At 36.1% G+C, this 16,364-nt stretch overlaps 1 non-coding gene across 1 annotated transcript; it reads right to left on the bottom strand.

Annotated features, from left to right (window-relative positions):
- Positions 1-1,167: 1,167 nt before the first annotated feature.
- On the bottom strand, positions 1,168-1,272 carry LOC141680529 (small nucleolar RNA R71). The gene has a single exon (XR_012558354.1). It is a non-coding gene; the product is annotated as a small nucleolar RNA R71 (small nucleolar RNA).
- Between the last annotated feature and the right edge of the window lie 15,092 nt (positions 1,273-16,364).

Genomic DNA, 16,364 nt, shown 5'->3' with positions numbered 1-16,364 from the left:
CGCTGGTCTAGCGCGCGGCCGCGCCTATTTGTCAGAGAGCCAGCGCGCCCGCGCTGGTCTAGCGCGCGCCCGCGCCGGGTCAGGATTCCAGAATCCTGATTCTAATTGATTTATAAATGGAGGACTTCTATCTTGCATGGGCTGCTATATATACTTAAATAAAGGACATTTCTAGAGAGACAGATATACCAGAGCACAAGGAGAGCCGTAAGAAGACCGTTTTAGCACGATTCAACGAAGACAAAGAAGATCTTATTTTTACTTGTGAATCTTTGTTCAAAGTTGTAACTTGGATGCTATTTTTCTTATTCGTGAACCTTACTCTTGGTTCGTACTTGGTTTTATTATTTAATCAATATAAAGTCTACGTTTATTATACCATGATTTTATCGGAACCTACGTTGATGATGAGTCCGATTATGGGCTAATCGTTATCATGGGGTTCTAGCGGATTTATTTATGGATTTCTTTCTGTGTTTCGATACCTTAGTGTGTGGTGATTGTATGATAACCTAGTATTTGTTGTGCTTATTCGTCTTATAAGCATCGCGAACTTATAAAATAGCGTGTTAATCTTTAATGAAACGATAGTGAATTTAAGGATTTAGAACTTGCCATGCTAGCATAGGTTCATGTATTATTTTTATGCATGATTCATAGGCAATTTTAACCATCTTACTTGCCCTATGTAATCACGATAGATAACTTGTGCTTTAAACCTTTATGTTGTCAAATTCTATAGATATATAGGGTCTCAATATAATTGGTTTCTATTCAGCTTCTATCTATTTTGTGGATGTATGGTAGTATGGTATTCGTGCAACGAAAGTTGGCGTTTATCAATTTCGTGTTATCTAATTAGTGTCATCACCATTACATGCTAAGGTTAAGAACGGAAAGCCTATTGAATGACGTATTTAATGAAGTTAGAATCCCATGTTTATCATATATATATATTAATTCAACCATTCTTATTCTCTTAGTTATAATTGTTAGTTTAATTCTTAGTTATAATCAAAAACCCAATTTATTATTCATCTTAGCATTGAATAATAGCCATATCATTGGTGCATAAGTGCATAAATTAATAAGTTAACCAAAGTCAGTCTCTGTGGGAATGAACTATAAATAATTCTATATTACTTGCGAATGCGTATACTTGCGTGTATTATTAGCGCATATTTAGTGACTAACACAACAATCGAGAGAAACTCTATGTGAAGCTTGGGAGCGCTACAAGGAGATGCTTCGGAAGTGTCCTCATCATAGAATGCCTGATTGGATGATCATCAATTACTTTTATAATGGTTTGGGAGCACATTCAAGACCAATGCTTGATGCATCATCAGATGGAGCATTATGGGCAAAGAGCTATGAGGAAGCTTATGATCTAATTCAACTGATGGCTGCTAATGAATATAGGTATCCAACCTAAAGAATGCCACAGGGCAAGGTAGTAGGAGTTCTTGTGGTGGATACAGCTACGGCTATCACTGCTCAACTAAAGGCACTGTCTATGAAGATTGATTCTCTGGCTAATTATGGTGTTAATAAGATAACCAGTGTTTGTGAGCTGTGTGCAGGTTCGCATGTGATGGAGCAATGCGCTATATCTAGTGAATCAGTCAGTTTGTGAGCATCTTTCAGAAATCACAGCAACCAGTTCCAAATACTTATTATCCTGACAACTGGAATCATTCTAATTTCACCTGAAGCAACAATTAGAATGCGATGCAGCAGCTTTATCAGCAGTTTGGAGCCAAGCAATTCAACCCCTGGTTTTCAACAACCGCAATTTGCACCAAGACAACAACTCCAACTTCAACAACAAACTCATAGAGGTGCAGATCTATCTTCAAATGAAAAATCTGAATTGGAGGAGTTGCGGCTTATGTGCAAAAACCAGGCTCTTATATGCCAACGCCAGGTTGTTTCTATCAAGACTCTGGAGAACCAAATAGGGCAGATTGTTAACGCCTTATTGAATCGACTACCAGGAACGCTTCCTAGTGATACAACGTCCAATCCAGGCAAGAGGAAGTTAAAGAACAGGTGAACTCCATCACCAGGAGGTCTGGAAAGGTCGCAAGGCCCCGAATTCAGCAAGAAAAAGATTATGAAAATTCTGTCCAGAATTCAGGTGCGTCTACACCCTTTCCAATTCCAGAAAATGAGATTGTAGCTGAAAAAGTGGTGCAGAAGGATTCTGAGGCGGAATCAAGGAATAAAACTGTGGAACACACTCCTCCTGAGGGAAATACAGGGGAGAAACAGGTCTATCCTCCAACTCATTTTCCTAAGAGGCTGCAGAAGCAGAAGTTAGATAAGTAATTTGCTTAGTTTCTGGAGGTGTTTTAGAAACTTCACATCAATATACCTTTTGAAAGGAATATGTCCTAAGTCCAATCATGTATTAGGATTTAGGAATAACTTCCTGTGTAATCTGTTTTGATTTCATTGATATTAATAAAAGACTTGTTTTGTTTTTATTACGGGCTCTATCTATTTAAGTGTTTAAATAAGATATACCATAGTTTAGAGTAAAGTTTTTATGGATTATGATGAGATCATAATAGTGAGACCTAAAAGATGATAACTCTGAACTTAAATAGTTCATGATCATTGGATTACTAACTGGGAATTAATAATCCGCAAAGATCGGTACATACTATGCTTGCTTCATTATGAAGGATGTCTGTTCTCATAGATATTTATGTGGTGACACTATAGCTAGTATGTAGGTGCTTATTATAGAATAAGTTCACTGAACATGACTCGCACAGCTGAACAACTGATGGAGTTCACTCACGTGTCAGCAGTTGTTCATATAGTGATAGTTGTACAAGTATCCTTAGACTTGAGGTCATCATAGTCATCTTGTGTACACTGAACTATGCTTTGGTTTAGTTCTTAGTCTCCAGGGACAATTATTAGGGTTCTACTGGGTATAGGAATTTGTACACGAAGATAGTGTATGATCAATAAAGGATCTACCCCTTCCAGTGAAGGAAGCGAATGTTCAAGGCTGATCCACTTATGCTAGTTCAGGAATCTCTGGCCAGAGTGAATGAAATTAGAAAGGAGTTTCTAATTTGTATAGAACTACGCATATTAAATGGTAAGCAAGTGATTGAATTAGATAGGCTTGACACGGGATCCATGCCTTGTATTTAATCGGAACATTATAGGGTAGAAGGAGTTTATTGTAAGGTAACTATTCACTGAATAGGTTCTTGGTATTTTAAGCAGTGAATTCGTATTATCCGGATAGTCGCGATATGTTGAGAAGTATCCCTCACGATGTCGAATAACTATGATTAATTAATTAATCATATTTAATAAATTAGAGAATTTATATAAATAATGATAAAATAGTTTTATTATTATTTATTTCTACTACCGGCTTTATATTGAACCTACAGGGTCACACCATAAAAATAGAATGATTTAATGGTAGAGGAATTAATTAATAATGGCTAATAATTATTTATTTATGAAATAAATAATTAATTGGCAAATTTAATAATTGATTAAATGAGATTTAATTGATTATAAATTAATTAAGAAAAGTTCTTAATATTATTAATTAAGGATTTAATTTTTGGAAATTAAATCAAGAGAGAGAATTATTTCTAAAGTGTTTAGAAAAAGAATTAATAATTAAAAGGTGTTTTAATTATTAATGAGAATAATAAATGGGATAATAATAATAATATTTATGGGAAAATTTCATTTGAAAATTTTGCCTGTAAATATACTATTATAAACCCTATTTTTATTCTAACCCCAAAATTTTTATAAAACCCAATTCTCTCCACATCCTCCTCCTTAACGTCGTTTTCTTGGTGGATACCGGTGGAGTGCTTCACGTTTGAGGAGCAACTGCTAAGGATCTCCGATCGTTGCTTTTGGATCGCATATTAAAGGTTAGTAATCGATCCCTACGTTTTTACCACGATTTATATGCTTTTATTTGGATTTTATGTGTGTAAAAGTGTTTTACTATGCCTCCGCTGCGATTAAAATCCAACAATGGTATCAGAGCATAGGTTGTATGCATATAGATCTGTGGTAAAAATTTCAGAATTTTATGTGCTTGTATGAATTAATTATGATTTTTAAAAGTTATGTCATGGACTAATTTTGTCTGATGAGAAATCGTTTCTCAAAATAATTTTGAATGTTGATCTGGGTTCTACAAGTGTTGTAGATCGTCTGGGTATTTGTTTCATAATTTTATGATGTATAGATTTTTTATTATGAATTTTTGAAGTTCTTGTAATTAAAATTCGTAATTAAATAAGTAAATATATGTATATATAGTATATATATATATGTTTGTATTGCTTGTCTGCATAATCTGTGATGTTACTGCTGTTATCTGCTGTATTGGTACACGGAAGAAAAGACAGAGAAAGAATGTCAGGCTCGTTTTCTGTGCGGAAGCGGTACGACGCGTGCAGCGCAGGCAGAGAAAAAAGGGTGTCGCGCATTCCGGGAATGCGTTACACCCTGTGGCGCATTCGCGGAATGCGTTACACCTTTTAATGGCTTAAAAGGGTTGTAACACATCACCGGAATGCGTTACAGGGCTTGTAATGCATTCCTGTAATGCGTTACAGCCCGACTGTCCACATTAAAATTGATTTTCTGGGAGTTTCGTAACTCCGTTTTAGGCGTGCAATATACCGTTGGATTCGTTTTTCCGAGATGTATCTAATGGAGTGATTAAATATTAGTTTATATAAAAGTTTTGAACTGTTTATATTTTCGAAAGTGTTTTAAAGCTGTTTTTAACTGTTTTAACTGCTTTTAAATGCTTCATGTGATACATAGAGATGTATAATGCTTAGACCAATATGCTAGATGATGTAACATGCCTACCTTGATGTTTATTCATGTTGATATATGTGATATATGCTTAGTTTATCATGCGATGATAGATTTAGGTGAACTTAAATGAACATAAGGCGTTTGTTAGACAACCTAGTATAGTGAAATTGTTTCATAACCTTAATAACAATATTATGAATACAATCATGAGATTCTTGTGTTTATGAAACACGTAATTGAATATGAATTTTCGATATGAGAGAAAGGATGATTCTGTCAACAACAGATTTCTATCTGTAAGAAAGGGTTATTAAGTGACGCATCTTGACAATGCTCCACCCGATCTGGGAATCATCTGATTATTGATTTGAAATATTTAATTTAAAAGGAAGAATCTCTTTATAATATGATTATGATTGTAACGTAATATAATCCCTCTAAAATTAAATAATATCAAGTAGTAATTGGCCAATGATACAACGGGCTTGTGTCGGTCATAGCCTTCCAACATGATAGAAATTAGTTCTTATTTTTGAATCATTGTCGGTTCGTGCTAGAGCCGAGGGCTTTGATTTCGAAATAAGAAATACTTGTCTATTACATAGAGATGTGTACATTGAATTAGAATCTAAAGGTCGGTACGTGCCACAGCCGTGGGCCGTTGGGGACTGATTCAATTGTACGGAATGTTGGGTTAGACTTGATTTAGATATTGAGTTTGTCGTGCCACAGTCGTGACTCAATTATTCAAGAGGCTAAAGTTTGATTAGGGAATAACATTAGATGTAATTGACAAGAATTGTCTGCCTATTGAACATTACATGGCGTTTCGTGCCACAGCCGGGGTTGTATAATGGAATGTAGGATCCCTATTCCCACTAGCATTATGAATGCTTAATTTTTCACGTAGGGGGTTGAATAAATTAGGTAAACTAGTGGGAGCCACTTATGAATAAAGACCCGATTCATATAGTGTTTTAAAATGGAATCGAATATTTGCTAAGTGTTGTTATGTGTTTATCATTTACAGATTTACAATATACATTATGTCTTCTGCACTATCACTCAGGAGCATACTGGATGCTCACAAATTGACTGGTCCTAATTATGCTGACTGGCTTCGAAACTTGAGAATTGTTCTCAGAATTGAGAAGCTGGAATACGTGATTGACTCACCTAAGCCTACTGAACCTGCTAGTGATGCACATAATGATGAACATATTGTGTATCGTAAGTGGATCGATGATGCAAATGTTGCTCAATGCATCATGCTAGCTTCCATGAACATTGAGCTACAGAAGCAACATGAGCATATGGATGCTCACACTATCCTCATGCATCTACAAGAGTTGTATGATGTGGCGGGGAGGACAGCTTGATATGAGATATCGAAGGAGTTGTTCGGTTGTAGGATTTCTGAGGGATCATCTGTGAATGACCATGTACATAAGATGATCAATTTGATTGAACGTCTTGGACAACTTGGTTTTGCCATGGATGGGGAGCTGAGCCAAGACCTGGTCTTGAAATCGCTTCCGAGTTCATTCTCGCAGTTTGTTGTGAACTTTCACATGAATAAGTTGGATGTCAGCCTGCCTGAACTCCACAACATGTTGAAGACTGCGGAATCGAATTTCCCCCCTAAGAAGTGTTATGTTCTTCTAATTGGTGAAGGTTCCAATCCTAAGAAAAGGAAGAGGAACTATTCCAAGAAGAAGAAAGTAGGTGAAGAAAAGCCGGTTCCACCAAAAGCTGAAGACCCCAAGAGCAAAGTTGTTTGATTTCACTGTAACAAGGTGGGGCACTGGAAGAGGAACTGCAAGTTTTACCTTGCAGAATTGAAAAAGATGAAGGGTAGTGAGACTACCGCTTCTGATTCAGGTATGTTCATGATAGAAGTGAATATGTCATTAAGCCAAATTTCTACTTGGGTATTAGATACCGCCTATGGTTCTGACATCTGCAATTCGTTGCAGGGGCCAAGGAGATGTAGGACTCTTGAGGAAGAGGAGGTGATTCTACTGATGGAAATGGAGCAAGAGTTGCTGCTGTAGATGTAAAATCATTTCATTTACATAGGCCTACGGGCAAGACTATTGTTTGAAATAATTGTTATTTTGTTCCCTCGATTGTGAGGAATATTATTCCCATGTTAGACTTGGCTGAATTTTCATTTATTATTGAGAATAATGAATGTTCTATTCTTAGAGATAATATTCTTTATGGACGTGGTGCTTTAAATAATGGTCTGTATATATGTGACATAATTTACTTCAGATTGAACAAAATAATAAAAGAAAAGGGATGATGAAAATCTCACTTTATAGTGGCATTGCAGTCTCCATTTAGAAGACATGGAGAGAGGACTGCAAATTTGCTAGGAATGATACACACAGATGTTTGTGGACCAATGTCTAAGCAAGCCATGGGTGGATTTTCATACTTCATTACTTTCATAGATGATAGATCTAGATTCGGATATGTGTTTGATGAAATACAAGTCGGAAGACTTTGAAAAGTTCAAAGAGTATAAGTATGAAGTGGAGAAACAACCAAACATAGTATTATAATTCTTCGATTAGATCGAGGTGGTGAATACTTGAATGGAGAGTTTCTGGATTATCTCAAAGTAAATGGTATAGTCTCCTAGTGGACTCCTCCAGATTAGTATCTGAAAGGAGAAATCGAAATTTGTTAGACATAGTTCGGTCCATGATGAGCTATGCAAATCTTCTAGTATTCCTATGGGGTTATGTATTGGAAACCTCAGCATATTTACTGAATAAGGTGCCTTCCAAATCTGTTCCTCAAACTCCGTATGAGATATGGAAAGAAAGGAAACCGAGTCTTAAACACGTTAAGATTTGGGGATGTCCATCTTATGTCAAGTAAGTTGACCCAGATAAGCTGGAATATCGATCCGTAAAATGTGGTTTTGTGGGATATCCTAAAGAGACTTTAGGGTATTACTTTTAAACCGATCATCGGGTGTTTGTCTCCAGACATGCTACCTTCCTGGAAAAGGAGTTTATCCTTGAAGGAAACAGTGGGAGCAAAATTGAACTTGATGAAGTTCAAGAAGCACAAACTACTACGGATCAAGTGGAAACACCTGTTCTGACTGAACAACCTTCTGTGGAACAGCCCATTCGTAGGTCAGGGAGAGTGTCTCGCCAACCTGAGAGGTAATATGGCCTTGTCATTAAGAATGACAATGAGTTGTCGATCATTGATGATGACGACCCTGTGACCTATAATGAGGCTATGAGTAGTGTTGACTCAGAGAAATGGCAGAGTGCCATGAAATCCGGAATGAAATCTATGTATACGGGATACAAAAGTATGATTAGAGCAAATGGCCAGGTGGAGACCTTAAAGGCCAGACTTGTGGAAAAAGAATTTAAACAAAGGCAATGGATTGACTTTGATGAAACCTTTTACCTGTAGCTCTGTTATAATCAGTTCGGATTTTGCTTGTGATTGCTGCTTACTACGACTATGAGATCTGGCAAATGGCCAGATGGTTTTCTTTCCAAGGGAAATGAAAACCTAGTGTGTAAGCTACTGCGAACCATATGTGGTTTAAAGCAAGCTTCTCGAAAGATGGAACATTCGTTTTGATGAGACAATCAAAGAGTTTGGTTTTATGAAAAACGTAGATGAACCATGTGTCTACAAAAGGGTTAGTGAGAGCGCGGTAACATTTCTTATATTGTATTGAATTAGAGTTGACACACATAAAAACATAGCAGACCCACTCACAAAGCTACTTTATGAAAGTCACTTTGATCGTCATAAAGAAAAGATGGGTATTAGATACCAGAGTGATTGACTTTAGTACAAGTGGGAGATTGAAAAGAATATGTCCTAAGTCCAATCATGTATTAGGATTTAGGAATAACTTCCTGTGTAATCTGTTTTGATTTCATTGATATTAATAAAAGACTTGTTTTGTTTTTATTACGGGCTCTATCTATTTAATTGTTTAAATAAGATATACCATAGTTTAGAGTAAAGCTTTTATGGATTATGATGAGATCATAATAGTGAGACCTAAAAGATGATAACTCTAAACTTAAATAGTTCCTGATCATAGGATTACTAACTGGTAATTAATAATCCGCAAAGATCGGTACATACTATGCTTGCTTCATTATGAAGGATGTCTGTTCTCATAGATATTTGTGTGGTGATACTATAGCTAGTATGTAGGTGCTTATTATAGAATAAGTTCACTGAACATGACTCGCACAGCTGAACAACTGATGGAGTTCACTCACGTGTCAGCAGTTGTTCACATAGTGATAGTTGTACAAGTATCCTTAGACTTGAGGTCATCATAGTCATCTTGTGTACACTGAACTATGCCTTGGTTTAGTTCTTAGTCTCGAGGGACAATTATTAGGGTTCTACTGGGTATAGGAATTTGTACACGAAGATAGTGTATGATCAATAAAGGATCTACCCCTTCTAGTGAAGGAAGCGAATGTTCAAGGCTGATCCACTTATGCTAGTTCAGGAATCTCTGGCCAGAGTGAATGAAATTAGAAAGGAGTTTCTAATTTGCATAGAACTACGCATAGTAAATGGTAAACAAGTGATTGAATTAGATAGGCTTGACACGAGATCCATGCCTTGTATTTAATCGGGGCATTGTAGGGTAGAAGGAGTTTATTGTACAGTAACTATTCACTGAATAGGTTATTGGTATTCTAAGCAGTGAATTCGTATTATCCGGATAGTCGCGATATGCTGAGAAGTATCCCTCACGATGTAGAATAAATATGATTAATTAATTAATCATATTTAATAAATTAGAGAATTTATATAAATAATGATAAAATAGTTTTATTATTATTTATTTCTACTACCGGCTTAATATTGAACCTACAGGGTCACACCATAAAAAGAGAATGATTTAATGGTGGAGGAATTAATTAATAATGGCTAATAATTATTTATTTATGAAATAAATAATTAATTGGCAAATTTAATAATTGATTAAATGAGATTTAATTGATTATAAATTAATTAAGAAAAGTTCTTAATATTATTAATTAAGGATTTAATTTTTGGAAATTAAATCAAGAGAGAGAATTATTTCTAAAGTGTTTAGAAAAAGAATTAATAATTAAAAGGTGTTTTAATTATTAATGAGAATAATAAATGGGATAATAATAATAATATTTATGGGAAAATTTCAGCTGAAAATTTTGCCTATAAATATACTATTATAAACCCTATTTTTATTCTAACCCCAAAAATTTAATAAAACCCAATTCTCTCCACCTCCTCCTCCTCCTTAACGTCGTTTTCTTGGTGGATACCGGTGGAGTGCTTCACGTTTGAGGAGCAAATGCTAAGGATCTCCGATCGTTGCTTTTGGATCGCATATTAAAGGTTAGTAATCGATCCTTACGTTTTTACCATGATTTATATGTTTTTATTTGGATTTTATGTGTGTAAAAGTGTTTTACTATGCCTCCGCTGCAATTAAAATCCAACACCTTTCGCTGAAGCTTTTGACCAAATGCCCAGCTATGCGAATTTTATGAAAGGTATTCTCTCTCGGAAAGTGAAGCTCGATGACTTAGACATCATTGCTCTAACGGAGGAGTGCAGTGTTGTTCTGCAACAAAAGTTTCCTCCGAAGCTTAAAGATCCTGGAAGTTTCACTATTCCTTGCACTATTGGAAACTTTTCGTTCGAAAAATGCTTGTGTAATTTGGGAGCTAGCATCAATCTGATGCCCTTGTCAGTTTTTAAGAAACTTGGACTACCTGATCCAAAACCTGTGAACATGTCTTTGCAGTTGGATGATCGTTCCATCACTTAACCACGAAGAGTAGTGGAGATATGGATATCTTCGTTAAGGTGGATAAGCTCATCTTCCCTCCTGGTTTTGTCATTCTAGACTTTGATGATGATAAGAAAATTCCCATTATCTTGGAAAGACCATTCTTGGCTACGGACCGAACTATGATTGATATGTAAAAAGGAGAGCTTACGATGAAGGTTCAAGATTAGAAGGTCACTTTTAATTTGTTCAAGGCAATAAATTTACCCACAACTAAAAAGGAGTGCTTTAAAGTAGAGCGGGTCGACTCTGTCGTGAATTCGGAGCTTGAGCAATTGCCAAAGTCAGATACCTTAGAGAGATCCTTCATCGGGGAATCAGTTATAGAAGATGAAGAAGGAGCAGAGCAACTGCAGGTTTTGAATGCACCTCCGTGGAAGAGGAAGTTGGATATGCCATTCGATTCTCTTAGGTTAACAGAGCTGAAAATTTCTCGGGAGCGTCTCGAGCAATTTATTGAAGAAGCTCCCATACTTGAGCTCAACCCACTGCCAAATCACTTGAGTTATGCATTCTTAGGTGCACCCCTTGATAAGGGGTTGCAATATATCTATGATAATCTAAAGTATGACCGGCCGGTTCCTCCCGTGCTTACAGAAGGTCCCTCCCGTGCACCATAAACAGTTGATAGGTTTGGTCTTAGTGATGTGCAGTATAGAAGGTTGATTCGGCATAGTGAGGCCATGCATGATATCCACCGATGTTTCGGTCTCGGTACTGTTTTCCGAGACACTGGTGTCGAGGTTGATTGGCCACCTGATCCTCCACCTAAATAGGGTAATCCTCCCGCTAACTAGGTATGCCTGAGTTTCTTATTATTACCTATAATGAGGATACTGAAAATTTTAAGTTTGGGGGTGATAATGTAAGGATTAGTTTGTGTGTGTCCATATAGATTCATATAGATTCATGTTGCATATTTAGTTGTATTTCATTCATATGTTTGCATGATTATTCATATAGGACATATTTATTTGTGTTTTTATGTGAGTTCATATAGTAGCATGTGCATGCATATAACATGATCCCTTAGGTAGAGATATTTCCGATTGATAAGTTGATGTTGATTTGAGTGTGGTGATGACGAATAGAGGGTTGTTTAAGTCCTAATGAATTGATTTGCATGCCAGGAAAAAAAAATTCACAAGTTTTATAGGTTTCTTTTGAGCTAGATTATGATCATACTTGTTTATTTGTTGAATTTAATCACTTGGTTATATCTAGAATTTTTGGTATTCTCTTAATGATAAAAGAACACTGATTTTTTAAAGCTGGAGAAAAATTTGGATTTCATTGCTAGTTGTGAGTAAGGCTAGGCGTCAAATGGCTAGTAGCTGGCTCATATTTTATGAGTAGTCTAGGGCTGAATGAGATGGCGAAATGCACTCATTCATAAGTTGAAAAAAAAGTATGTGTTTATGCATAATTGATCAAGAGTGAGTTTTTTAATGCTCGAGTTATTAAGTTCTAGGGGACTTTGTGTCTAGTGACCTAAGGCTTTGATAGTCTGGGATTTGCTAACCTAATGCTCGCTACATGGGAATTATTGTATAAGTCTTTTGTGACCTCATTCATTACACGATCAAATAAGCATATTTGTTATGTGTTCAATAATAGCGTGAATCCTTTTATAACTCTAGTAGGAATGAGGTGTTGTGAGTCATTATGCATTTAACGTCTATACTATTTATAAACTTATGATTGTTTTGATGATAGATAAGTTATGGTTATTGATCTAGTATCGAGATTATATCTATTAAGCAACACACACGCACATTTCTGGTTTGTGAGTTAGTTTGTGGGATTTATTCGAACTCTATTTTAAGTCATTGTATTCTTAGAGGCATTCACTTATTAGTTGGTTATGGTTATTTTAAGGGGATCGATTGCATTATCATTTAGTTGCATTTACGTAGTTGCATTCATGCATTAGGTTTGTTTTATAGTTTTTGAGTCTGTTTATGCTTGAGGACAAGCATCGATTCAAGTTTGGAGGTGTGATAAGTGGATTTTATATCTACTTGGAACGCTTCATTACAGGCTTAAGTTGGTGTTTTGAACTCAAGTTGTTGGTATTTTTGATGTGTTTTTGTATTTGTGCATTACAGGCATTAGTTGGATGATTAATTGAGCCTTTTGAAAGAAATATTTGCAAGGAGGTCAGAATCTAATACCACGACCATTCTCATGTTGAAGAGCATCTCTAGAGCTTCACGTGGACTATTGGATCGTCAAATTCTGACAGACAGAACTCAACTTACATCAAAAACAATAAATTGGAGCAAAAATCCAGAGGCACGGCGTGCCTGCGCTGGGAAGCGGGGTGGCCACGCTAAAAGAACAGTAGCACGGCGTACCCGCGCTGGAGTGTGGAGCGGCCGCGCCAAAAAGTCAGAAACAGCGCAGGCCCGCGTGCAAGGCGGGGCGGCCGCATGGGTTCGTTTGGGCAGAATCCTGATTCTACTTGATTTTTGAGAGAATTAAAGCCCTGATCAACCTGGAGCCCATATATACCCTACATAAGACGTTTTTAATAACGAGGAGCGAGGGGAGAGAAATAAGAAGTCCTAGAGAGCACGATAAGGCTACGGAGAAAAAGACTTTTATTTTCTTTAGTATAGTTGATACTTGGATGTTTGTTTTCGATTTTGTCTTTAAACCCTAGTACTCTTATATTGTTTATTATCATGTTTTCATTGGAACGCATAGTGACGATGAATTCGATTATGAAGTAATCGTTATCGTGGGGTTCTAACGAATTTACTTATGGATTTCTATAGTTAATTTATTTCAATATCTTGGTGTGTGATGATTGATTGATACCCTAGTATTGGTTGTGCTTATTTGCCTTATGTGCATAGCTAAAATATAAGATAGCGTGCTAATCTCTATTGAAGCGACAGTGAATATAGAGATTTAGAACTTTCCATGCTAGCATAGGTTCATGTATTTATTATGCATGATTCGTAGTAGGTAATTTTAACCATCTTACTTGCCCAATGTAATCAAGATATATAACTTGTTTATTAAACCTTTATGTTGTCGAATTCTATAGACATATAGAGTCTCAACATAATTGGTGTCTATTCAGCTTCCATCTCTTTTGTGAATATCTGGTAGTAGGGTATTTGTATAATGAAAGTTGGCGTTTACTAGTTTTGTGTTATTAGATTAGTTGTCATCACCATTGCATGCTAAGGTTAAGAACAATGACTTTGAATGAAGTATTTAATGAAGTTAGAATCCCATGTTTGTCTCATATAGTTAAATCAATCACTATTAATCTTAGTTAATTGCATGTTAGTTTAATCTTAGTTATAAACATCTCAACTTGTTATTGTCTTGCATTCAACGATAGTCATACCATTGTTGCATAAGTGCATACATTGAAGTTAACCTAAACCAGTCTCTGTGGGAACGAATCTGATTGATATCTTATACTACTTGCGAACACGTATACTTGCGTGTAATTTTAGCGCGTGTTTTTGCCCTATAACCAATCCATGGCTTACTTGGCTAGGAAATTCTCAAATATTAGAGTCAAGAAGCCTAGGTTTTTCAAGAACAAGGGACAGACTTCTAACATCAACAACCGGAAACCAAAGACTCAGTATAACTCAGCTAGCAAAGGTGGCTACAAAACTAGATATGTTGACAGATCAAAGATAAGGTGCTTCAGCTGTGATGGGTTGGGTCACTTTGCTACTGAGTGCAAGAAGCCTAAGAAGGTGAATAAGGATAAAGCTTATTTATAATTGGAGGCAAAGTTTTAAGCTCTCTTGAAGAAATAGAAAGGAAAGGCCTACATTGCAGAAGGCAAAAGTTGGGATGATACTGACGATGAAAATGAGAATGAAGAATTTGGAAACTATGCACTAATGGCTCTTGAGCAAGGAGAATCATCCTCATCAAAATCTGAGGTACCAACTCTAACCACCATTGATTTGAATGCAAGCCATTATAAATAAACTGTTAAAAAGATGAGTGTAGAGATGTTTCATATCCACACAAGCATGGTGGAAGCTAGTGAGAAAGTGAGTAGGCTGTCAAAGTTGAATGAGATACTTGAGATTGAGAAGCAAGATTTGGAACTGCAACTTGTTGAGCTTGAAATTGTCAAGCAAGAAAATGAATATTTGAAGAAAAAGCTAAAGTATGCTAGTGAAATAGAAGTTTTGTTGAGGGAAAAGATAGAGAAGAATGATGTGAAATTGAAATCTTTCAGGAATGCATCTCAGCTAGTTGGTCAGTATCATGAGAAGAGCAAACCATGTGCTAACCTTGCTATTGGTTTGGACTATGATGCTTTGAATAACAATAAGAAAAGTAAAGGTGATAAAGATAAAGATATTGCATATCAAAATTTCCCAGTTAAAGTTGATGCACCTTTGTTAAAAGCATGTGAAGTCAATTTTAGTGAAGTTGAGTTGGTTATCAAGAAAGAGCTTGCAGATGAGGACAATGAGAAGAAATGCACAGAAATAACTCCAACACCTAAAACTGAAAAGAAGCCCATGGTAGGTCAAGTTTCTAATAAGCCAATCAAGGAATCAAGACTGAGAATGCGGGAAGGGAAAAGAAGAATAAGAATGAGAAAATTGGAGTGAAAAAAGCAATAACTTAGCATTTGTTGTAGATGCTCCCACGAAACAATTTCAGAAGCACGACTGTATAAATCACCTAACTCATCTTTGCAAAAAGGCTATTAGTGAGCCAAAAGTGGGAGCCTGTAGATAAAATGAAGCAAAGGATGAAGATCCATATTCCTTCTGTGATAAATTTGATTGCATTGCTTGCAACATGAAAGTAATGACAAACTGCCATAGATTGAGAGTAAATCTCAAAGATACAAGAATTGAGTCTATAGCTGAGAAGGGAATTGCAAATCAAAATTTGAACACTGTTCTTTTTGAATCATCATGTCACACCCCCAACTTAAACAGCAAAATAAATATAGCTATTACAACATTTTAAGGGAAGAATACACAACCAACTCCAAGATTCTACAGTTTAGGGTTTGGAACAGCCCAACACTACCAACTATTACATCTGATTATAATTACCGAGTCCTCACACAAACTATTATTACTTATTCTACCTGAGCTCGAACATAAGCATCAGCATCACAGGTCTTACGGGCAGTCTGCTTGAATCTAACCATAGCTGCTAGCTGTAATATCAGGGTAAAGCAAGAAGTGAGCCAAATGCTCAACAAGTGCTAACAGTATGATACAAACATAAATCGAGATATACCTTTAAGAATGACAATGGAAAGACATAACCAATGATAACGAGAGATAAAACTTATGTGAGATGGCATCATTTTGCTTGTATCAAAACAATTTTAAAATCATGTCTTAATCAAAATCATTTTATGACGCTACGGATTACAGCCGGTGATCAGCCGCGAAGGAAATTCCGAACCTCGCTGGGTTCTAAAACATTAACGGGAATCCCTAGGCAACTTTTAAGCCTAATATAAGTGTGGAAAGGACTCGCGTCTCAGTCCAGATCCACTATTCAAGGAAAACATTTATCCCCCTTTGGGACTGAAAACCCACATTTTATTTATTTCAAAAACTGATGCCGAATTATAACAAAATCTCTTTTAACAGTAAACATTTTTATTAAGGCATTATAGATCAACTCAAAACACGGGAAATATGGTACTAAA

This window comes from Apium graveolens, chromosome 1, assembly GCF_009905375.1.
Source record: "Apium graveolens cultivar Ventura chromosome 1, ASM990537v1, whole genome shotgun sequence".
In the NCBI taxonomy this organism is placed as follows: Eukaryota; Viridiplantae; Streptophyta; class Magnoliopsida; order Apiales; family Apiaceae; genus Apium; species Apium graveolens.
The sequence above is the reverse complement of the archived record's forward strand: the minus strand, read 5'-3'. Positions and strand labels throughout refer to the sequence as shown.